This window comes from Phyllobates terribilis, unplaced genomic scaffold (assembly GCF_046119375.1).
Source record: "Phyllobates terribilis strain yellow unplaced genomic scaffold, ASM4611937v1 Scaffold_7__3_contigs__length_470593459, whole genome shotgun sequence".
In the NCBI taxonomy this organism is placed as follows: domain Eukaryota; kingdom Metazoa; phylum Chordata; class Amphibia; order Anura; family Dendrobatidae; genus Phyllobates; species Phyllobates terribilis.
This window is the reverse complement of record NW_027362767.1, coordinates 96,476,960-96,500,658: the sequence shown is the minus strand read 5'-3', so window position 1 is coordinate 96,500,658 and position 23,699 is coordinate 96,476,960.

The following is a 23,699-nucleotide window of genomic DNA, read 5'->3' as shown; positions in this document are numbered from 1 at the left end:
CGAGTCGCCACCGCACGCCCGAATCCACCTGCGTGGAGGGGTCAGGCCAAAGGGGGAGACCGGTCCCCGAACTAGTGGAGGCAGGAAACGACCCTCAGCTAGAAACCGGAGGCTCTGACATTTTATGTGGCGCAGCCCCTTGCTCCACCCGCTAGGAAGGCACCACATAGGGTCAGGGAAACTGGCGCCAAGTTTACCAAGAGGAGGCCCGAGGCAGCCGGACAGAAGTTTTGGTAAGAAAGGCCAGACAAAGGACACACAAAGGGGGTCCTGTGAAGCGCTCCAAAGTTATCTGGGAGTTGTCTGAGCCCCTCGCCTGGTGAGCACAGTACGACGTGGGCAGCCGTTACCTGCAGACGTGGTCTGGATAATAAGAACTGTGAGTAAAGGCCCTGAACTGCATCACTGACTCCGTGTCGTTACTGCTGCTGCCCTGCACCATCACCCCCATCCTCCGCATACACTGCCCTGAGGCTATACTCCTCCCGTGGGGAGTTATGCTATGCTCTGCTGCACCCACAACACCAGCCTTAGCGGTCTGCCCTGTAGCGGCGGTTCACTCTGACCGCAATCCACGGGTGGCGTAGTCGGACATTTAAACATCAAAACCACATAAATAGTTCCGCCACTGGTTTGACCGCCCTGAGCCACGGAACCGGATCGCCGCCACGAAGACTACAACCACCAGCATCCACCAAAAAGGGTCCGGCTCCGGGTGTCCCAAGGCCCAGGGGGTGCGTCAGAACATTTTCATCACCTTTCACAATCACCAATGGGACAAGGCAGGGATGTCCTCTGTCCCCTCTCTTATACATCCTAGTGACGGAGCACCTGCTCTCATCAATTCGCCATAACCCCAATGTTAGGTGGATTGAGGTGGGAGGCACCGAGTACAAGTGCTCTCTATTTGCTGATGATGTCCTAGTATATATCACTCAATCACATATATCCATCCCTGCTGTTATGGCTGAAATAGATCACTTTGTTACATGGTAAAATTTTAAAATCAATGCAGCGAAGTCTGAGGCCCTCGATGTCTCCCTCCCTAAATCCATATAGGATTCCATCCAGTCCAACTTTCCCTTTGCCTGGCCCTCACAGGGTATCAAATACTTAGGAATTCCTATTCATAGAGACCTCTCCCATCTATGTTATCTTAATTTTGGGCCCTTTATTGAACAATTCCATACAGACCACGGTTGGCAAGTTAGAACTGTAAGATTCACTACGTGAACCACTGGTGTTTTGTGGAAAAGCACATGTACACCGCGTTCCAAATTATTATGAAAAAAGTGTTTAGGAGTGATAAGGGAAGAATTTGTTTGTTTGTCAGTTAAACTCATTGATGGTGATGTGTGTCAGGGCTCTTTATATCACTGTAAGCAATTGCAGACACCTGTGCTAATTAGTTTGGCAGGTGTGTCCAATGAAAGGCAAGACTACTTAAGAAGGCTCTCTCACATTATTAAGCAGCCTACATTTTCTGCCAAAATGGGAAAGAAAAAGGATGTGTCGGCTGCTGAGAAGCAACAAATTGTGGAGTGTTTAGGTCAAGGCATGACTACAATCAACATTGTGCGATGATCAGGATGAAGTGTCTTGGCAATCAAGAAGTATGTAGCTGATTCACAGTACACACGTGTGCGTGCTGATAAGGGCAAATTGAGGACTCTTTCCTACAGGCAATTACGTCAGGTTGAAAGAGCAGCGGCAAAAAAGCCTTGTCATAGCAGCAGACAAGTTTTTGAAGCTGCTTGTGCCTCCAACGTCCCCCGAACAACAAGATGCAGGGTCCTTCAGAGGTTTGCAGCTGTGCATACGCCATCCTGTCGACCTCCTCTATCCACTTCACACAAGCAGAAACGGCTCCAGTGGGCCAAACATTACATGAAGACTGATTTCAAAACTGTTTTGTTCACGGATGAGTGCCGTGCAGCGCTCGATGGTCCAGATGAATGGAGTGGAGGATGGCTGGTTGATGGACACCCCACGCAAACACGGCTACAGCGCCAACAAGGAGGAGGTGGAGTAATGTTTTGGGCTGGAATCATGGGGAGAGAGATTGTCGGCCCCTTTAGGATCCCTGAAGGCGCTAAAGATGAACTCCATAATGTATGTGGATTTTCTCAAACAGCACTTCCTGCCATGGTTCAAGAAGAAGAACCGTGTATTTCACAGCAAGATCATTTTTCTGCATGATAATGCACCATCTCATGCTGCACATAAAACATCTGCATCTCTGGCTGATATGGGCATAAAAGGGGACAAACTTATGGTGTGACCCCCATGCTCCCCTGACCTCTACCCCATTCAGAACCTTTGGAGCATCATTAAAAGGAGTGTCTATGATGGCGGGAGGCAGTTCACATCTAAGCAACAGCTCTGGGAGGGTATTCTGTCCTCATGCAAAACAATTGAAGCAGAAACCATCCAAAACCTGACAAATTCAATGGACGAGAGAGTTCAGAAGCTCCTTTCGAACAAGGGGTCCTATGTGAAAATGTAACATCACCTAGAATAAAGTTTTGAGTTGAAAACTGTTTGATTTCAGTTTCTAACAACCTGCTAATGCTTATAATTTCAAAAATGACCATTTTTTTGGTCTTTATTAAAATGAAAAGGTTGATCGAAAAGTTTGGGGGATCTAAGAGTGTGGCAACCCAGTAGTCATGATTACTTCGAATTCTGACAATATGAGGGTCATGCTGCAGGTAGTGCAGCAAGAAGGCACTTATGTGTCTTGCGCATCTCGGAGCCCCAAAATTATTTTCCGGGCTAGATGCAGCTAAAAATTATTTTTAATTTTAAATCTGGTGAAGCTTATTATAGATGGCCTAATAGGATCAGTGCTGCACACTGCTACAAAGCCCAAATTATTTTCCAGTCAAGATACAGATAAACATGATTAGTAATTTGAAAGCTTAAAACGGTTGGTAGGGTGATTTTAACCAATCATCAAGCTTTTACTCTCCCCAGGATGACACAGGGGTAGAAAAGTCGTTTCGGATCCATGATTTGTTCATCTTTATGAACGTGAGTCTGTCTACATTATCAGTGGAGAGCCGCGTGCGCTTATCTGTCAGCACACCACCAGCAGCGCTGAACACACGTTCAGACAGAACGCTGGCTGCGGGGCATGACAAGATCTCCAAGGCGTAAGTGGCTAGCTCCGGCCATTTATCCAGATTGGAAGCCCAAAAAGAGCAAGGGTCCAGTGACACAGTCGTGGCTTCAATGTTTACTTGGAGATACTCCTGTACCATCGTCTCTAGGCGTTGACTATGTGTCAGACTTCTTGTCTCCTGTGGCCTTGCAAAGGATGGGCTAAAAAAGTGGTGAAATGATTCCGCAAAATTGATGTTACCAGCAGATACTGTGGTTCTGTTACGGTTTGAGTGCTGAACACTTGACGGTCCCACGGTTGGCAAGTTGGAACTGTGAGATTCACTACGTGCACCACTGGTATTTTGTGGAAAAGCACATGTAAGATTCTGCAACAGTCTCTGCTGATACTCCTGCATGCGTGCATCCCTTTCTATGGCAGGAATAATTTCTGCAAATTTACTTTTGTACCGGGGATCTAGCAGTGTGGCAACCCAGTAGTCAGGATTATTTCTAATTCTCACAATTCGAGGGTCATGTTGCAGGTAGTGCAGCAAGAAGGCACTCATGTGTGTTGCGCATCCAGGAGCACCAAGTCCCTGTTGTGTTGGTGGCGAGGTAACAATCATGCTTCCTTCCTCTGTCGTCTCCCCCCAACCTCGCACAACAGAAATGTGATCAAGGTCTCCCTCATCTGATGAGTCTTCCATCAGTTCGTCCTCCACTTCTTCCTGGGCTCCTGCACCTTCCTCACTAGTTTGGCTGCTACCATGCGCCCTGGTAAAATCATCTCCCCCACCCTCACATGCCTGCCGCCCTGGTGCTGCCGACCGTCTGGACCTTGCAGATGTTAGCCCTTCCGCATACAACTCCTCCTCCTCTACTTCCTCCACCTCCTCTTGTGCCACCACCTGACTCCGAATTCTGTTTAACATGTGCTCCAGCATGTAAATCACCGGAATAGTCATGCTGATAATGGCATCGTCAGCACTAAACATCTTCGTCGCCATTTCAAAACTGTGCAGAAGGGTGCATAGGTCCCTGATCTGAGACCACTCCTCCAGCGTGATTTGCCCCACCTCTGAATCTCGTTGGCCCAGGCTATACATCAGAACGTATTGCACCAGGGCTTGTCGGTGCTGCCACAGTCGCTGCAACATGTGCAGAGTTGAATTCCACCGGGTAGGCACATCGCATTTTAGCCGGTGAAGTGGCAGGCCCAACGACTTCTGTAGAGATGTAAGTCGCTGAGCTGCGGGATGCGAACGGCGGAAGTGAGCACACAGCGACCGTGCCCTCTGCAGAAGGCCATCTAGTCTGGGATAGTGGGCTAAAAATTGCTGGACAACCAGGTTCAACACGTGAGCCATACAAGGCACGTGTGTGACATTGCCCCGGCGAAGGGCCGCACCCAGGTTTGCAGCATTGTCGCACACGGCCTTCCCTGGTTTCAGGTCCAGTGGAGACAACCATTCATGAAATTGGTTCTCCAGAGCTGACCACAACTCCTCAGCTGTGTGACTCACATTTCCCAGACATTTCAATGTAAAAACCGCCTGATGACGTTGAGCCCTACTGCCAGCATAGTAAGGAGGTGTGCAGGATCCCTTCTGCGCAGTTAGAAAGCTTGTGGCATGACCAGACAGGCTTTGGGTGCAGGTGGAAGACCGAGAGGAGGTTGAGGAGGCAGAAGCAGTGGAGGAAAAATGACATAAAGAGGATTGACGCACAACTCGTGGGGACGGCAAGACTTGGACAGCAGCCCCTTGTCCTGCTGTCACCATAGTTACCCAGTGCCCAGTCAGCGACATGTAACGCCCCTGTCCATGCCTACTCGTCCAAGTGTCTGTGGTGAAATGCACCCTGTCACACACAGAGTTTCTCAAAGAAGCGGTGATGTTGTGTGCGACATGCTGGTGGAGCGCAGGCACACCTTTCTTTGAGAAGTAGTGCCGACTGGGCATCTGGTACTGGGGCACTGCGACGGACATAAGGTCTCGAAAATCCTCTGTGTCCACCAGGCGGAAAGGCAGCATTTCTGTAGCCAAGAGCTTGCAGATGGTGAAATTCAACCTCTTAGCTTTCTCATGGCTAGTAGGAAATGGTCTTTTACTTGTCCACATCTGAGGGACCGAGGGCTGGCTATTGTGCTTAGACGGGGTTGATAAGGGTGTCCCCGGCAAACTGCCGGTCTGTGAGGAAGATGCAGGCGGACATGTTAGGTTGCCTTGATCCAAAGGTGGTGCTATCGATGTCGGACAGCGCTCAAGACCAGCTGGTGTTACCACCTCCAAAGAAAATGATGACCTGCCAATCACGCTGGCTGTTGCGGGTAAAGAGGTGGCAGGTCTGCGCCCCAAAACAGGTGTGACTGCTGTCCCCCCAGTCACAGAGGATGAAGAGGCCGCGGATGCACAAGATATGGCAGACGGTGGTTGGCCCGGCCGGCTAGACCGCATTGTAGCACACTGAGCTTCCCACTGCAACTTATGCTTCATGTCCATGTGCCGGTTCATGCATGAAGTACTCAAACTATGTATTTTTTGGCCTCTACTTAGCTTTTGCTGACAAATGTTACAGATAACACGAGTTGGGTCATCTTTATCGATCTGAAAAAATGCCCAGGCTATGCAAGGCTTAGCACCCATGCGACCTGAAGAGCCACCACGACTTGTGGTGAGAGGCAGAGTTGTGTTTGAGGATGCAGTTGTTGACGTGCTTCCAGTACTACGTCTCTGTCCAGGAAGGCGCAACCTGACCTCGTCGTCACTAGCATCTTCCTCCACCTCCTCTGCTGACCTCATCTCTTGGCTGACTGTGGGTTGACAGTAAGTGGGATCTCCGACCTCATCATCATCACCCTGTGCGTTATCACACCCGTCGTCCTCAGAGCCAACCTGTTCCTGCCCTGACAAAAAACTAAAGTTGTCGCTCCAATCAGGTATTTGAGTCTTATCATCGTCTTCCTCATTGTCTCCACCAACAGGAGTTACAGTTTGGGAATGAAGGTCTACATTATGGTCAGAACCTTCTGCGTCTGGTCCTGGATCCGACTCATAAAGATTCTGGGCATCAGTGCAGATCATTTCCTCGTCTGGATTCACAGAAGCGCTGGAGTCGACCTCTGATTCCCAGGCTATAGTATGAGTAAACAGCTCTGCAGACTCAACCATCTGTTCTACCTCATACTCAGACGGGCAGCTGGAGATTTGGGAGCTGTGAGGAAGCAAGTGCGATTTGGGTGACACCTTTGAGGACTGGAGTATTTGTGATGTTGAAGTTGATGTGGAGGAGAGCCCACTTAAAGGAGCACTTGATATCCGTTGAAGCACCTGCTGTTTTTGTGCCTCATCTGGAATTTGTAGCGATTGGCGTGGCCGTAAGAAAGGGATCTTATCACATTGTCCGCTAAAAGAAGTAGACATTTTAGTTTGGCTGGAAGATAGTCTTTCTTCTGCACCTACCCCACGGACACAACCTTTTTTCCCCTTCCCAACATGCCTATTCCCCTTTCCACCAGCAGCAGGCCTTTTTCCACTCATTTTGGTGGTTAACTAATTCACAACTCTGGAGTTGTTTGCACAAAAAAACAATGGATGGTAACAGAGCAGAGCTGAGTGGCCAAACTGTGGTATTAGGCCAAAACTATTGGCTGGGTTAGATGCAGAAAAAAATTATTTTTAATTTGCAACCTGATGGAGGTCAGTATAGATGGACTAATAGACCAAGTCCCACACACTGCTAGAAGCCCAAATATTTTTTCAGAGCTAGATGCAGAAAAAAATTATTTTTAATTTGCAACCTGATGGAGGTCAGTATAGATGGACTAATAGACCAAGTCCCACACACCGCTAGAAGCCCAAATATTTTTTCAGAGCTAGATGCAGAAAAAAATTATATTCAATTTGCAACCTGCTGGAGGTCAGTATAGAAGGACTAATAGAACAAGTCCCACACACTGCTAGAAGCCCAAATATTTTTTCAGAGCTAAATGAAGAAAAAAATTATTTTTAATTTGCAACCTGATGGAGGTCAGTATAGATGGACTAATAGACCAAGTCCCACACACTGCTAGAAGCCCAAATATTTTTTCAGAGCTAGATGCAGAAAAAAATTATATTCAGTTTGCAACCTGATGGAGGTCAGTATAGATGGACTAATAGAATGATGCTATGCCCAAAAGATTTTACTTCACTAGGTGCAGTAAAAAAATTGGTATTCTATACACAGGTGGTATATCTTGCAACACAGATAGGCTACTCCACTGACTAACACACTCTGCAATAGGCCAAAAAGGATTAGCTTTGCTAGATTCAGCCAAATGCTGTGAAAAAAACTTGCACAGCACTGGCACAGACCTGCCTGGCAAAAACTGATAGGAACTGATGTAACCTAGTCCTGAAAAGGACTCCAATTACAATTAGTCTTTACTCCCACAATCTATCTATTTAAGAGCACAGACCTGCCTGATAAAAGTCGTAGGAAATGCTGTAACCTAGTCCTTAAAAGGACTGCAATCACAACTATTCCCTACTCCCAAGCTATCTGTATATTTGTGCGAAAATTGGCTTGAAATTAACAAGGTATAGCGCACACAGCAACAGCGGTGCCGTCTAACACGCAGCTGCAGCAGTGAGAAAATGGTGGCGACGGGGAAAATGGCTTGGTCTTATAGGGCAAGGACATGTGACATACACTGCCAATCACACATGCCCTTGCTTGTGTGAAAAAAAGCACTTCGCTCCGTGTGTGCGCTGCTGATAGGCTGACAGATTGCACCTCCCCACTGCAAATGCGGGAAAGAGAAAAAAAATGGAGATCTTCATTGTTCCTGCAGAGATCCATCCCCTGCCCCTCCCCCCGCCCCGCTGTACACTCAAACTGCGTATTAACATTAATTTTCATCATTACTGAGAAAAAATCCAGTTATGATTTTGGTGCACGAACAGTTATCGAACATAACCTCGAACAGCCGAATTTTTCTCAAATTGTTCGTGTTCGCCGACCGGCTCGAACACCGCCCAAAACGGCTCGAATTTGAGATTGGCGAACAGTTAGAGTAGAACAACGCTCATCTCTAGTCCCGGGCAGCACTCTATCCTTACCTGACAGTGATATACCACACCACTGAGTGAGATGAAGTACCTCTGTGGCGACTGAACCCGCAGGGGCGCCACAGCAGCAAAGCACCCGACTTTGTGAGCCGAACCCCAGGGTCCAGGAACAGTGTCTGCAGGTAGCACCATTGTTTCTTCCGCTGTTGTGCATGCAAGCCAATACCCTGTCCATGGTGCATGCGAAGATGCCTCCTGCCCGGCACCTGTCGTTGCACACTCTCAACTAGCACCATCAGCAAGCACGTCCTTGTCCCAGCGCAGCATTCAGTTGTCCATACCCCAGTCCTTGGAACGCAAGCGCAAATACGCAGCCAACGCCCCACAGGCCACAGTACTAAATTCCCACATTTCACGACTGCTTGTGCTTGAAATGTTGCCCTTTTAGGCTCGTGGAGTTTGAAACATTCCACAACCTGATGGCGGCAGCTGTCCCTAGGTACTCGGTCCCCAGCCGCCACTATTTCTCCCAATGTACCGTCTCCGCATTACACAAGCATGTGTCCCAAAACATTAGCCGTGCCCTCAACAACGCAGTTACCGGGAAAGTCCACCTAACCACGAACACGTGTAAAAGTGCTTTTGGGCAGGGACGGTACATCTCGCTGATGGCACACTGGGTTAACATAGTGGAAGCCGGGACCCAGTCGGACTTTGGGACGGAACATGTCCTCCAGACGCCGAGGATTGCGGCCCCTAGGTCAATCAGGGTTGCCCCCACAGTCTACAGCTCCTGCAGCCTCCTCCTGCTCTTCAGCCTACATCTCCGAAAAGACCACATCAGTCACAAGCTAGAAGCACTGCAGCACTGCCTCGATCAAGCGGCAACAGGCTGTGCTGAAGCTAATATGCTTAGGTGACAAACCGCACAATGCTGAAGAGTTGTGGACAGCTCTGAAAGAGTAGGCAGATCTGTGGCTCACACCGCTGAACCTACAGCCAGGCATGGTCGTGTGTGACAATGGCCGGAACCTGGTGGCGGCTCTGAGGCGAGGCGAGCTCGCACATGTACCATGCCTGGCCCATGTGCTTAACCTCGTGGTTCAGCGGTTTCTCAAATCCTACCCGGAGTTTCCGGATCTGCTTGTTAAAGTACGCCGCCTGTGTGCCCATTTTAGAAAGTCACCTACAGCTTCCGCCCTTGCCATGTTTCAGCAGCGTTTGCAGCTTCCGGCTCACAGACTGGTATATGATGTCCCCACGCGTTGGAACTCTACACTGCAGATGTTGGGAAGGATTTGTGAGCAGAAGAGGGCAGTTGTTGAGTACCAGCATCAACAAGGCCGTCGGTATTCAGTTCAGACTCCACACATAAGACCTCAGGAGTGGACATGGATGTCAGACATATGTACCATCCTTCAAAACTTAGCATCACCATCCCTCTTCTCTGTCTTCTGAAACGCTCTCTGCTCACAATCAAAGAGGATGCATTGCAGGCGGAGCACAATGAGATGGAGCAAGGAGCCATACAGGCTGACTATACACAGCCCAGACTCATCTAATCCCAACGTGGATTGGGTGACAATGAGGAAGAGGAGGATTAGGAAGAACAGGCGCTATAGACGGTACTACTTGCACAACTGTCATACCGTCTGTTCAGTGTGGATGGCCAGAGGACAGAGAGGAGGAGGAGGAGAGCATGGTCAGTCGTCCTCTTGGTGAGGACACGGAAGTCTTGCCTGTTAGCAGTCTGGCACGCATGGCTGAATTTATGTTACGCTGCCTTTCCCATGACCCTCGCGTTCTCAAAATTTTGGGTGACAGTCATTACTGGTTGGTGACACTTCTAGACCCACGCTACAAGGATAACTTTATATCTCTTATTCCTGAGGCGGACAGGTCTACAAAAATGGGGCAGTACCAGAAGACCCTTGTTGCGGAACTATTAAAAAAATTCCCATCTGAAAATGCTGGCGGCAGAGGTCACAGTTCGTTGGACAACCAAGGAGTACAGGCAAGAGAGACACAAATGCAATCCAGCAAAGGCAGGGGAACACTGTCAAAGTTCTGGGACAGTTTTTTCAGACCCTCCCATCGCACAGGCCCTGAGGCGCGGGGTACTCTCACAAGGAGTGCAAAGTTTGGGAAGATGCTAAGAGAGAGTACCTTGCCGACCGTACCAACATCCCCCGTGATTCCTCTGTGCCTTTTAATTATTGGGTATCCAAGCTGGATACGTGGAATGAACTGGCTCTCTACGCCTTGGAGGTCCTGGGCTGCCCTGCCGCTAGCATTTTACCTGAGCGGGTTTTTAGTACCGCTGGTGGAATTATAACTGATAAGTGCATCTGCCTGTCAGCTGAAAATGCTGACAGGCAGACTCTTATAAAAATGAACAAGGGCTGGATTGGGCCAGACTTCTCAACACCACCGAATGACAGCAGCGTAATATAAACTCAAAACCAGTGTCTTTTTTTGGGAGGTGTATTCCCATGCACCTCTTCACACCCACACATGGGTATACGCTTCCTGATTTTGACTATTTGCTCTTGTCCTCCTCATTCTCCTCATCCTCATCCTCCACCACCATATCACCAGGGTAACCATGGTCCATGATGCAACACCCACATAATTTTTTTAAATGGTGTTTATGATGCCCGTAAAAAAAAAAAATTATACAGTATGTTCATGTATATGTGGCACCCCAGGGGTCTGGTTTCCACAGTAATAGCAATATTACGTCTGTGAGCAGGTGGGAGGTTTCCTGGTCAGACATCCTATGCATGCCACACCTCCTGCCCAGTCCTGGGAGGGGAAGAACTTCCCCTATATAAAACTAGGGCTGAGGCAGGGTTAGAGTAGAGAAAGAGCAGAGAACACAGACAGAGACACAGTCTGGTCTGTAGTGGAGCAGCTTTAGGAACAAGAGAGATCAGGAGCTCTGTGGGAGCTGTGCTAAAAGAGATCAGGGGCTGGAAGCTGTAGAGCTCGCCCTGATTGAAGAGTTCTTACCGGACCCGGAGTCCGAGGCTGTGGGGACTAATCCTTACCCCGCAGCAGAAACCGCCCGGCAGGGGATTTCAGGTCCTCTGGCCAAGAAACCCGAAGGCACGGTCACATGCAAGGGACCAGCACCGCGACGTGGAGCGGAAGCTACCAAAAGGCCCCGAGTCACCGGCCATACGGGTGAGCACCACACGGTACACTCAGGGACGTGGGCTACTTTTACCAGCCTCTAGCAAGGTAGCCAGAAGAGTACGATTAGTTGGGGAGGCCTACAACTCCGCCTGGCCAGGGGAGATCCCATCAGCTCACGGACTGACCAGGCCCCGATCGCTAGCCAGTACTCCGGGAGGGTCTACTTTGTCACCAGTAAAGACCCAGAACTACACCGCACCGTCTCTGAGTGGTTCCTGCTACCCCCTTCAAACACGTCGGTTGCCCTGAGGCCATACCCCTCCCGTTGGGGGTTCTACCAGCTACGCTGCACGACCTTACCACCGGCCTCAGCGGTCTGCCCTGCAGCGGCGGCCTCATAGCCGCATTCAACGGGTGGCGTAGTCGAACACCGTACCATCTTCTGCTAAAGACTGCCACTCAGCTTGACTCCCTGGGCACGGACCGGGTCACCGCCACGAGACTACTACCCCTATCAGATCCGGCTCCGGGTAGGCTCCCGCGTGCGCAACGCTACTCAGCACAGGCCCAGGGGCGCGTCAACTTTGGCGTAGTCGGCAGGATTCCGTGCCCGCAACCACCGGGTACTGCGCGCCTGAAAAAGAGACTTTTAAACTTACCTGTGGTGAAGATTCCCGCCATCCGGCGCCATCTTCTACCTCCTTCCCGCCATCCGTGGAGTTTTCCCGCCGTTGGACGCCATCTTCTGCCTTCTTCCCGCCATCCGTGGAGTTTTCCCGCCGTTGGACGCCATCTTGAAGACGCCGCGCGGGAAGAAGAGGGGCGTGGACTCCGAAAAGCCCGCGAGAACTGAAGCCCCGCCTCACGTCTGGACGTTGCGTAAGGTCCTGGAAGGAGCCCAGCAGACGCCGACGTCATAGGAGCGCGACGGAAGGTCCTCAACCCTGACGATCCACTGCGGAGCCGCGGCCTACGGAAGAGGATCATCGCAAGGTAGGCCACGGTCCACTAGGGGGGAGGAAGATGTCGGATACGGAGGAGAGCTTCACTGCCACAGCCACCGCCAGCGCCACCGCTGCAGCGGTCATGCCTTTCACGATGCCCTATATCCCGGGGGCAGCCTGGCTACCCCAGTACTCAGGGGAGTCACATACCCTGAATGACTTTAGAGAACAGCTGGATAGCCTCTTCCAGGTGTACCCCCTCACAGAAGAGCAAAAAGTGAGCATCCTGGTGGCCCAACTAACCGGGGCAGCCCAAAGGGAGGTAAAGTCCTGGCCACCTGGGAGGAGGACTGTCGCAGGGATATTAACCCGGCTGAAGGACACCTTTGATACCCACACCTCAGCCGAGATTAAGCTTAGATTCTACGGGTACAAACAGCGAGCACATGAGAGTATAAGAGACTATGCTTTAAACCTACAAGAGGCCCTGAGAGCCATTAAGCAGACCGACCCTGACGGCGTGGGAAACGAGGACAGGCTGTTGACCGAACAATTTATAGAGGGACTATATTGCAATGCCCACCGAACCCAGTTGCGGGCAATGGCCTTACAGGATCCTCATCTGGACTTTGCACAGTTCAAGGACAGAGCCATCCGGGTGCTCCGAGAACCGGCACCGGGTGGCGTTGTGGCCCACAGGCGCCCTACTACCGCTTACCACCAGGAGGCGGCGCCCTTGTCGGCAGGGCCTGTGGGAGCTGATGCGCAGGCTTTGAACAATGACCCGGCTCCAGACCTGCACCATCAGGTCCAAGAGCTAGCTAAAAGCGTAGCTGCGCTAACCCGAACTGTGCAGTCGTTACAGGTTGCTGCTCCAGGGAAGATCCAGCTGGCATCCGGACCGGAGGACATCCCGTGGCGTCGACCAAGGAGGACCCCACCGGCCAGAGGAAGACCCAGCGACCGATACAACGAGGACGGACAACCCATCTGCCGCCGCTGCAATCAACCCGGACATATGGCAAGGTACTGTCCTTTAAACTGGCACAACCTGGGGTAGAGGGCCAACCCCCAGGAATAAGATCACCAGGCCCATCGAACTGGCGTGACAAATATGTGGGAGGACGTCCAGTCTTGCCTGTGGTACTGGATGGCATTCCTATGAGTGCCCTACTTGACACCGGGTCACAGGTCACCACCATCCCGTACGTGCTCTTCAAGCAGTACTGGAATGACTAGGATATAACCCGCTACCCTGACGACGACTTGAGTATCATCGCCAGCAATGGTCAACCCGTGCCACAGATCGGATTCAAAGAGATGACCATTAAAATCGGTAGAGTCGAACTGGCAGCACAGGGACTGATCATTGTAGACATTGACAAGCGCGAGAGTCACCCAAAGATAACGTTAGGAACTAATGTGATTGAAAATTGTCTTGCAGAGGTGATTTTCATTTTACAGCAGGTTGCCAAGAACGCCAGCTCCGGCCAGCAGCGAGTGCTCCAAAAAGAGATCCGGGCACTGATGCGACGGCAACAGGTGGAACTCTCCGGTGGTGAGATTGGAAGCGTGAGAATGTGTGACCCTTTCCCTATTGCCATGCCCCCAAAAAGTGAAATGATGATTTGGTGCCGGGCAGCTATTGGTCTAAGAGGTAGAGACTACCAAGCAATGGTAGAACCCGTCTATTCAGACAGTAGGCCCACCATTTTGACAGCACGGGGGGTGGTTGATGTACGCCATGGGAGGGTGCCCGTTCGCATAATAAACATCGGGAAGAGAGAAGTACACCTGCCCCGGTATGCCACGCTAGCTAAATTGTTCACCATAAACCAGAATTCTGTACAGGCCGTGGAACCCTTGCCTCCATCTCAACCAGAGGAAGGTAACGGCTCTAAGAAAACAATAGAGGACTGGTGTCAGCAACTACATTTGGGTACTGACTCCACTCCCTCACACCAGAAACAGGGAGTCTATCGGGTGGTTCAAGAGTACGAGAGAGTGTTTAGTAAACACCCGTTAGACTTCGGGCGAGTAAAGGGGGTAGAACACCACATCCCCACGGGAGACCATCCTCCCATAAAGGAGAGATACCGACCCGTACCCACTGCACACTACCAACACGCCAAGGGGATGCTTAGAGACATGAAGGAGGCTGGGGTAATCAGGGATAGCTGTAGCCCCTGGGCAGCTCCACTAGTCTTGGTTAAAAAGAAAGACAACACTATGAGAATGTGTGTAGATTACCGGAAAATCAACCGTATCACACACAAAGATGCGTACCCCTTACCAAGGATAGAGGAGTCTTTGGCTGCTTTAAAATCTGCTAACTTCTTCACTACTTTGGATCTCACTAGCGGGTACTGGCAGGTTCCTGTAGCAGAGGCGGACCGGGAGAAGACCGCATTCACCACCCCGATGGGACTTAGCGAGTTTACCTGCATGCCGTTCGGACTCTGCAACGCACCAGGAACCTTCCAACGGTTGATGGAATGCTGTCTGGGACACCGAAACTTCGAGACGGTCCTGTTATACCTGGACGATGTCATCGTCTACTCCAAGACCTACGAGGACTACCTGAAACACCTGGCAGAAGTGTTCGAAGCCCTGGCAAACTACGGCCTAAAGGTGAAACCCTCCAAGTGTCACCTCCTGAAACCAAAGGTGCAGTACCTGGGACACGTGGTGAGTGCTGACGGAGTGGCTCCCGACCCTGATAAGATCACCGCAATTAAGGAATGGCCAAGCCCCTCCAGCGTAAAGGAAGTGCGGCAGTTCCTCGGGTTGGTAGGCTACTACCGAAGATTCATTCCCGGTTTCACCAAAAAGGCAGCTCCTATGCAGGACCTCCTGATAGGCCAGTCCAGGAAGGCCAAGAACCAGAAGCCACCCTTCAGATGGGAGAAGCTGGAAGAAGAGTCCTTCCGCCAGCTGAAGATGGCCCTCACGGGGGATGAAATCCTGGCGTACCCGGATTACAGCCAGCCCTTTATCCTCTACACCGACGCAAGTAACATCGGGCTAGGAGCCGTACTGTCCCAGATCCAGCAGGGGAAAGAACGAGTAATTGCTTACGCCAGCCGAAAACTGCGACCCACCGAAAGAAACCCTGAGAATTACAGCTCATTCAAGCTAGAGTTCCTGGCAGTGGTGTGGGCAGTGACCGAACGCTTTAAGCACTACCTCGCCTCTTCCCGGTTCACCGTGTACACGGATAACAACCCGTTGACACACCTGGACACAGCAAGACTCGGTGCCCTGGAGCAGAGATGGATGGCCCGCCTGTCCAACTTTGAGTTCACAATCAAATACCGGGCAGGACGCTCCAATACCAACGCGGATGCCTTGTCCAGAATGCCAAACCTACCGGACGTGGGGGAAGATCCAGAGGAACTGGAAGAGGTTGAACTTCCCACGTTCCACCGGCATGGGACTATCCAGTATTCCCACCGGGTAAGGAGTAAGCAATCCGCTACGTTCAACCCCTTACCTCATTACAACTGGGCGGAAACGCAAGACAGTGACCCCGCCGTCCAACTGGTGAAGGAGATGCTGACTCAGCCAGATGCCCGCCGTGACCCAGACGCTCCGGAGGAGGCCAAGCAACTGTGGATTGAGAAGAGTCGACTGTTCCTTTACAAGGGGAAGTTGTGCCGCAGAATGGTTAACTCCCGGACGCATGAACTGATCTGGCAAGTAGTGGTGCCAAGAAGAGACGCGGCTATGGTACTGGAGGCATACCACGACGGAGCTGGGCACTTCGGATGGAAGAAGCTGAAGTTCCTGCTGCGTGGGCGGTTCCACTGGGTAGGCATGAGGGGAACCATCGAGAGGTGGTGCAGAGACTGTGGACCGTGCCACCTAAGAAGGAAGGACCGTGCCAGCCAGAAGACTCCCTTGCAGCCCATCATCACCCGACAGCCACTGGAACTGGTAGCCCTGGACCATGTGAAACTGGCTCCAAGCAGATCTGGGTATGTCTACGCCCTCACAATCGTAGATCATTACTCCCGGTTCCTGGTGGTGGTCCCGGTCAAGGACTTAACGGCTCAAACAGCAGCTAGAGCCTTCCAGCAGCACTTCTGCCGTCCACACGGATACCCGGAGCAGGTGCTGACGGACCAGGGACCTGCCTTTGAAGCGGAAGTCTTCCAGGAGTTCTGTACTCTGTATGGCTGCCGGAAGATAAGAACAACACCCTATCATCCGCAAACCAATGGGCTCTGCGAGAAAATGAACCAGGTGGTGATAGATCTTCTGAAAACATTGCCCCTGGAGGAACGCAGTCTGTGGCCTGAGAAACTGCCTGATCTGGTGGACCTATACAACCACATCCCGGTAGGTTCTACCAACTGTACCCCGGCTTACCTAATGAGAGCAAGACCTGGTAAGCTTCCTGTTGATCTGGAGATGTGAGTCCTGACACCCGAGGACACTTCACCAGAAGGAGACTGGGACACAGAAAGGCATCAGCAGTACCGGAAAGTACAGGAGAGCGTGGAGCGAAGTCTCTGTCAAGCTAGAGAAAGACAGGAGAAGACTTACAACCAGTATGCTCCCGCTGTTCCCCTGGTACCTGGAGAGCAGGTCTTGAAGAGGAAGAGACGCCTCCACAAGTTGGACGACCAGTGGGAGAAGGACCCGTACACCATACTGCCCTCAAGCCATGAGAACCCGAAAGTCTGCATAATCAGTAAGGATGGAGGAGAAACCACAGCCATTGTATCCCGAGATCACCTGAAGAAGTGTCCCGAACAGCTACGAAGCCCTGAAGAAGAACAAGAAGACCCTCGACCCGCAGAGGAAAGGGAAGATATGGTTAGTACTGTGCTCGGAGACTTCCCTCGGTCTTGGACTCAAGTCAATGGCGCAGTTGTGGTACCCGTCCTCACCTTCCTCCAACCAGCATCTCAAGTACCTACGGAGAAACAGGTAGAGCTGGAAGAGCAGCCGGTCCAGGAGGCAGAAGACCCCACACAAGCAGACCAGGAGGATCAACCCTCTGCTTATAGTGAGCCTGCCGTACCCCTAGTGAGCCAAAGAGCCCGTAGACAGCTGCCCAGTTTACCTTTGACAGCTCCTACACCTGGTAGCTCAGGACCAGTCAGTCAGCTCCGTAGGTCCACTAGAGCCACTAGAGGCCAGTTACCCGTACATTGGAGGATCTAAGTGTTTAGACTGTTTATTTGTATTTACCTGTTTATTGTTACTTGTAAATAATTGTGTATTTTTAGTTATTTTATAGGTGTCGTTTATGGATTATCCGGAATCCTTTGTACATATGTTGGAGCGTAACCAGGAATGGACTAAAGACTGTTAAGGACTCGGGGTAGGACAGACCCCTACCTGGTTACGGCTCCCTGTCTCTTGGTGAAATGGACACCTTTGTTTTCTTCAAAGACTGCACCAGGTTGCGGACATGCCGTGACCATCATAATGTGTTTTTCTTTGTTATACTGTTTCTGTTTTTACTTGTTATGTTTTACAAAAATATGTTTAGTCCCGGAGTACTAAATTTCACTAGGGGGGAATGTGGCACCCCAGGGGTCTGGTTTCCACAGTAATAGCAATATTACGTCTGAGAGCAGGTGGGAGGTTTCCTGGTCAGACATCCTATGCATGCCACACCTCCTGCCCAGTCCTGGGAGGGGAAGAACTTCCCCTATATAAAACTAGGGCTGAGGCAGGGTTAGAGTAGAGAAAGAGCAGAGAACACAGACAGAGACACAGTCTGGTCTGTAGTGGAGCAGCTTTAGGAACAAGAGAGATCAGGAGCTCTGTGGGAGCTGTGCTAAAAGAGATCAGGGGCTGGAAGCTGTAGAGCTCGCCCTGATTGAAGAGTTCTTACCGGACCCGGAGTCCGAGGCTGTGGGGACTAATCCTTACCCCGCAGCAGAAACCGCCCGGCAGGGGATTTCAGGTCCTCTGGCCAAGAAACCCGAAGGCACGGTCACACGCAAGGGACCAGCACCGCGACGTGGAGCGGAAGCTACCAAAAGGCCCCGAGTCACCGGCCATACGGGTGAGCACCACACGGTACACTCAGGGACGTGGGCTACTTTTACCAGCCTCTAGCAAGGTAGCCAGAAGAGTACGATTAGTTGGGGAGGCCTACAACTCCGCCTGGCCAGGGGAGATCCCATCAGCTCACGGACTGACCAGGCCCCGATCGCTAGCCAGTACTCCGGGAGGGTCTACTTTGTCACCAGTAAAGACCCAGAACTACACCGCACCGTCTCTGAGTGGTTCCTGCTACCCCCTTCAAACACGTCGGTTGCCCTGAGGCCATACCCCTCCCGTTGGGGGTTCTACCAGCTACGCTGCACGACCTTACCACCGGCCTCAGCGGTCTGCCCTGCAGCGGCGGCTTCATAGCCGCATTCAACGGGTGGCGTAGTCGAACACCGTACCATCTTCTGCTAAAGACTGCCACTCAGCTTGACTCCCTGGGCACGGACCGGGTCACCGCCACGAGACTACTACCCCTATCAGATCCGGCTCCGGGTAGGCTCCCGCGTGCGCAACGCTACTCAGCACAGGCCCAGGGGCGCGTCATATACCCCTCAGGGGTAAATGTTTGTCAGCCCATACACTTAGTGCATGGGCATTACAAGTATAGGAGACCCGCTCCTTTCTAATGGGAACATTTTTTTATGAGGCCCTCTAAGTCTCTTCCAAGGGGCATTGGAGTGCCTCCCAATTTTTGGCAGCCCTTGCATTCACTGCATAGGCCAACACTATGGGAGACCCTCTCCATTCTAATGAGAATTTGTCATTACTGTGACCCTGCTCTATGTATCTTAGTGGGGTTTTTCTTAAATTTGGTCAGCCGTTGGACTCACTGCATACTCTATAACTGTATAGCAGACTCTCTCCTTTCTAATGGGAACATGTTGTACTTGTTACTGTGGCCCTGCTCTATGGGTCTTTAAATTCTTAGTGGGGTTTTTCCTAAATTTGGTCAGCCGTTGGACTCACTGCATACTCTTTTACTGTATAGCAGACTCTCTCCTTTCTAATGGGAATTTGTCGTTACTGTGGCCCTGCTCTATGTGTCTTTAAATTCTTAGTGGGGTTTTTCCTAAAATTGGTCAGCCGTTGGACTCGCTTCATACCCTATAACTGTATAGGAGACCCTCTCCTTTCTAATGGGAATTTGTCATTACTGTGGCCCTGCTCTATGTGTCTTTAAATTCTTAGTGGGGTTTTTCCTAAATTTGGTCAGCCGTTGGATTCACTGCATACCCTTTAACTGTATAGCAGACAAATTTTGGCAGCCCTCGCAGTCACAGCATGGGCATTACCACTATAGGAGACCCGCTCCTTTATAATGGGAACATTTTTTTTACTGAGACCCTCTTCTATGTCTCTTAAAAGGGGTATTGGGTTGCGTCCAAATTTTTGGCAGCCCATGCAGTCACTTCATACACAATATCTGTATAGGAGACCCACTTGTTAATAATGGGAACAACAAAGCATAGCCGACTGCTGGCCTTTTAAGAATAGTAAGGGCCATCTGATGGCTCTATGAAAATAGTCCCTCCATCATAAATAAAACAGGATGTGTCTGATGATGTGTCACACACCACATTGCCAGATAAGGTTGTAAAATGTTAAAATGACATTTCCCTGTGAATGCATTTGTCTTAAAAAATAACGTAAAAAAACCCAAAACAATAGGATCTTTCTTTAGTATCAAAAAGTGTCACCAATTTAACCTTAATGTAATCACATTGCTCAGCTCTTGCACCTCCTCCTCTATCTCCAAAATGACCACATCAGTCGCAAACTGACAGCACTGCAGCACTTCCTTGGCCAAGTGGCAACCGGCTGTGCTGAAGAAAACATGCTTAATGTTTAGGTGACAAACCGCTCAGGGCTGCAGAGTTGTTGAAAGCTGTAACACAGCAGCCTGATCTGTGGCTCTCACCGCTGAACATACAGCCAGGCATGGTCATGTGTGACAATGGGCGGAACCTGGTGACGGAGAAATGCCAGCCGGAATAGATACGGTTTCCCTCTATGCCAGTCCTTTCACTGAGCTAAAGAATATGGCTGTGCTGAAATACAACTCCCACTGAGAAGCTGTTTCAGATTGAAAAACATTGTGCCCACCGGAAGATTTGATTCTGAGGGCTCACCTTTCTCCCCCGCTCAAGAGCCCCATAGCAGCTGCAAAGTTAGCGCTATCATGAACTCTCCTGAGGTAGAAGCCACGGCACACCAGAGGATTCTCTGGTGGGACCGTCCAACACTGCCGAGAAGAAGTCCTGGCTAAGAAAAGTGTGGGGTAAGGTTCCCGGACACTCTATGGCTGCTTTTTTTAATGTGGATCGAACGTACTTATGCATGTTATTTCTCAAATTGCATTGCAGATCATGCCATTGCCCAACTCTGTAGTCATGAAATTAAATGTGCAAAGAAAGATGTTTGTGTGTCAAAGCACCACCGACAAGTGTGAGTTGATATTGGACGGGCTGCCTTTGCTTTTGCAACAAGCTGCATTAGAGGATTTCCTGGGAGAAATGACACCCAGAGTAGATACGGTTTCCCTCTATGCCAGTCCTTTCACCGAGCTAAATACAACTCAGCAAAATAAGCTGTGGACTGGCTCCGTACCATCACTGGCCACATTCACCTGTCCATGTGTTTGTGGTTAGGCGGTCCTTCCCAGTAAGTGCACTGGAAAGGGCACGGGTAATGTTGTGGGACCCGTGCTTGTTGAAGGCGGAGACGATACCGGGAAAAATAGTGGCGGCTGGGGACCAAGCATGGATACCCAGTCGCCATCGACATAAGATTGTGGACAGCTTCCTCCTCCACGAGCCTCAAAGGCCACATTTCAAGTACAAGCAGCTGTCAAAAATTTAGCAATATAGTATTGCAGCCTGTGGGAGGGTGGGTGGTGGCTGGCTGCATACTTGCGCTTGCATTCCAAGGAATGAGGTAGGGACAAGTGAACACTGCACTGGGACAAGGACATGGACGGTGATTGCTGCAAGTTTGCAACGACAGGTGCATGGCGGGAGGCATCTCCTGGGACCTGGGAGTCAGAAATGCTTCCCGAGGTCTTCCCCATGCTGTTCTCATGTCTTTTCAGCACTGTATGCATGTGTCTGATGATGTGTCACACACTACATGGCCTGATAAGGTTGTAAAATGTTAAAATTACATTTCCCAGTGAATGCATTTGTCTTGGTTGAAAGCAATGCAAAAGTGCAAAAACGCATCAAAAACGCTACGTGTGAACATAGCCCAAGGTGTGGAGGAGTATTTTTGGTTTTGATTATTTATTTTGCCTTATATACAATTCATTACCCTGGAAAGGATGTTCCTTAACATATTTCCAAGGAAAATCCATTTTGGTTTCATTTTTGTATGTTTTATTGTGAGTCCGTAAAAGTGGTGTAATACACTGACTATGTTGTTGACAGCAGTGACCTGGGAGTCAGAAATGCTACCAGGGTTCTTCCCCATGCTGTTCCCATGTGATTTGAGAACTGTTCCCGTCAATTTGAGCAATTTTTAGGCCCTCTGCAGACCGCAGGGGGGAGCCGCCTGAAAAATACTCGAGTTTCCCATAGACTTACATTAGGCTTGCTGCTCGGGTCGAGCACCCGAGTATTCCAATTTGCTCGACCCGAGCAATGAGTACTCGAGCATTTTAGTGAGCGAGCACTAAAATGCTCGGGTGCTCGAAGATCGGGCCGAGCTCACCGTGATACTCGGGTGCTCGACCCAAGCAATGAGCCCAATGTTAGTCTATGGGAGACCCGAGCATTTTTGCGGCGGCACCCCCGGCAGTCTGCAGAAAGCCTAAAAAGTGCCCAAAACGATAGAGACAGTGCTCAAAAGACATGAGGACAGCATGGGCATTGCCCCAGGAAGCATTTCTGGCCGCCAGGTCACTGCTGTCAACAACGTGGTCAGAGGTATTAAGCCACTTTTAAGGGCTCACAATAAAACGTTCAAAAACGAAACTGAAACGGTTTTCCTGTGAAATATGTTAAGGAACTTCCTTTCCAGGGTAAAGACTTGTGTATAAGGTAAAATAAATGACCAAAAACAAAAATACTCCTCCACACCATGGGCTATGTTCACAAGTAGCATTTTTTATGCGTTTTTATTTTACACTTTTGTATTGCTTTCAATCGTGAAAAATGCATTCACCGGGAAATGTAATTTTAACATTTTACAATCATATCTGGCCATGTGCTGTGTGACACATGCATACAGTGCTGAAAAGACATGGGAACAGCATGGGGGAGACCCCAGGAAGCATCTCTGACACCCAGGTCACTGCCTAAAAGTGTGCCCATCATAAGTGATCCTTGCCGCTTCAGAAGATGCAGACTTGCAACTATCCCCGTGCAAGTCCTTGTCCCAGGGCAGTGTTCAATTGTACCTCCCCCATTCCTTGCAATGCAAGCACAAGTATGCAGTCTGCCACCCACCCACCTCCAGGCTGCAATACCATACTGCTAGCTTGCTGGCACTTCAAATTGGGCCTTTTAGGCATGTGGAGGCTGAATCTGGCCACCACGTCATGGCTGCGTCGGCAGCCTGATATCCATACTCAGTCCCCAGCCGCCCGGCGGCCGGGTGTCCACGTTCGGTCCCCAGCCGCCAGGGGGCAGCCGGGTGTCCATAAACGGTCCCCAGCCGCCCCGCGGCCGGGTGTCCACACACGGTCCCCAGCTGGCTGGTGGCGGCCGGGTGTCCATAAACGGTCCCCAGCCGCCCCTATTTCTCCTGTCAACTTCCCCCCACACACTTTTCTTAGCCCGGCCTGCTTTAAGGCAGCATTGGACGAGCCCACCAGAGAACCAGACTCCTCCGGTGGGCCCTGGCTTCTCCATCAGGGGAGTTGAGAGTGCCAAGGTGAGGACCATGATGATGATGATACAAGTTAGCATCTGCTTTGTTTTCTTGGAATGCAAGCGTAGCATACTGCTAGCTTGCTGGCACTTCAAATTGGGCCTTTTAGGCATGTGGAGGCGGAATCTGTCCACCACGTCATGGCTGCGTCGGCAGCCTGGTATCCATACTCAGTCCCCAGCCGCCCGGCGGCCGGGTATCCACGCTCGGTCCCCAGCCGCCAGGGGGCGGCCGGGTGTCCATACAGACCCCAGCCACCGCTATTTGAAGGACAGCCTAACCACAAACACATGGACAAGTGAATGTGGCCAGGGATGGTCCATCTCACGCCTTCACACTGGGTTAATATTGTGGAAGCCGGGACACAGTTGGACACTGGGATGCAACACGTCCTCCAGACATAGAGGATTGCGGGTCTGGGTCAATCAGGCTTCAACACAAAGTTCAAAAGGTAGACAGCAGCAGAGGTCGGCCTCCTACACAACGAGTAAATTATTCATGATCATGAAGCCATCCATCTCCTTAGCTTTCTGTTCCTTGGAATGCAAGCGCATGTATGTAGTAGCGGCTAGGCCTGGGG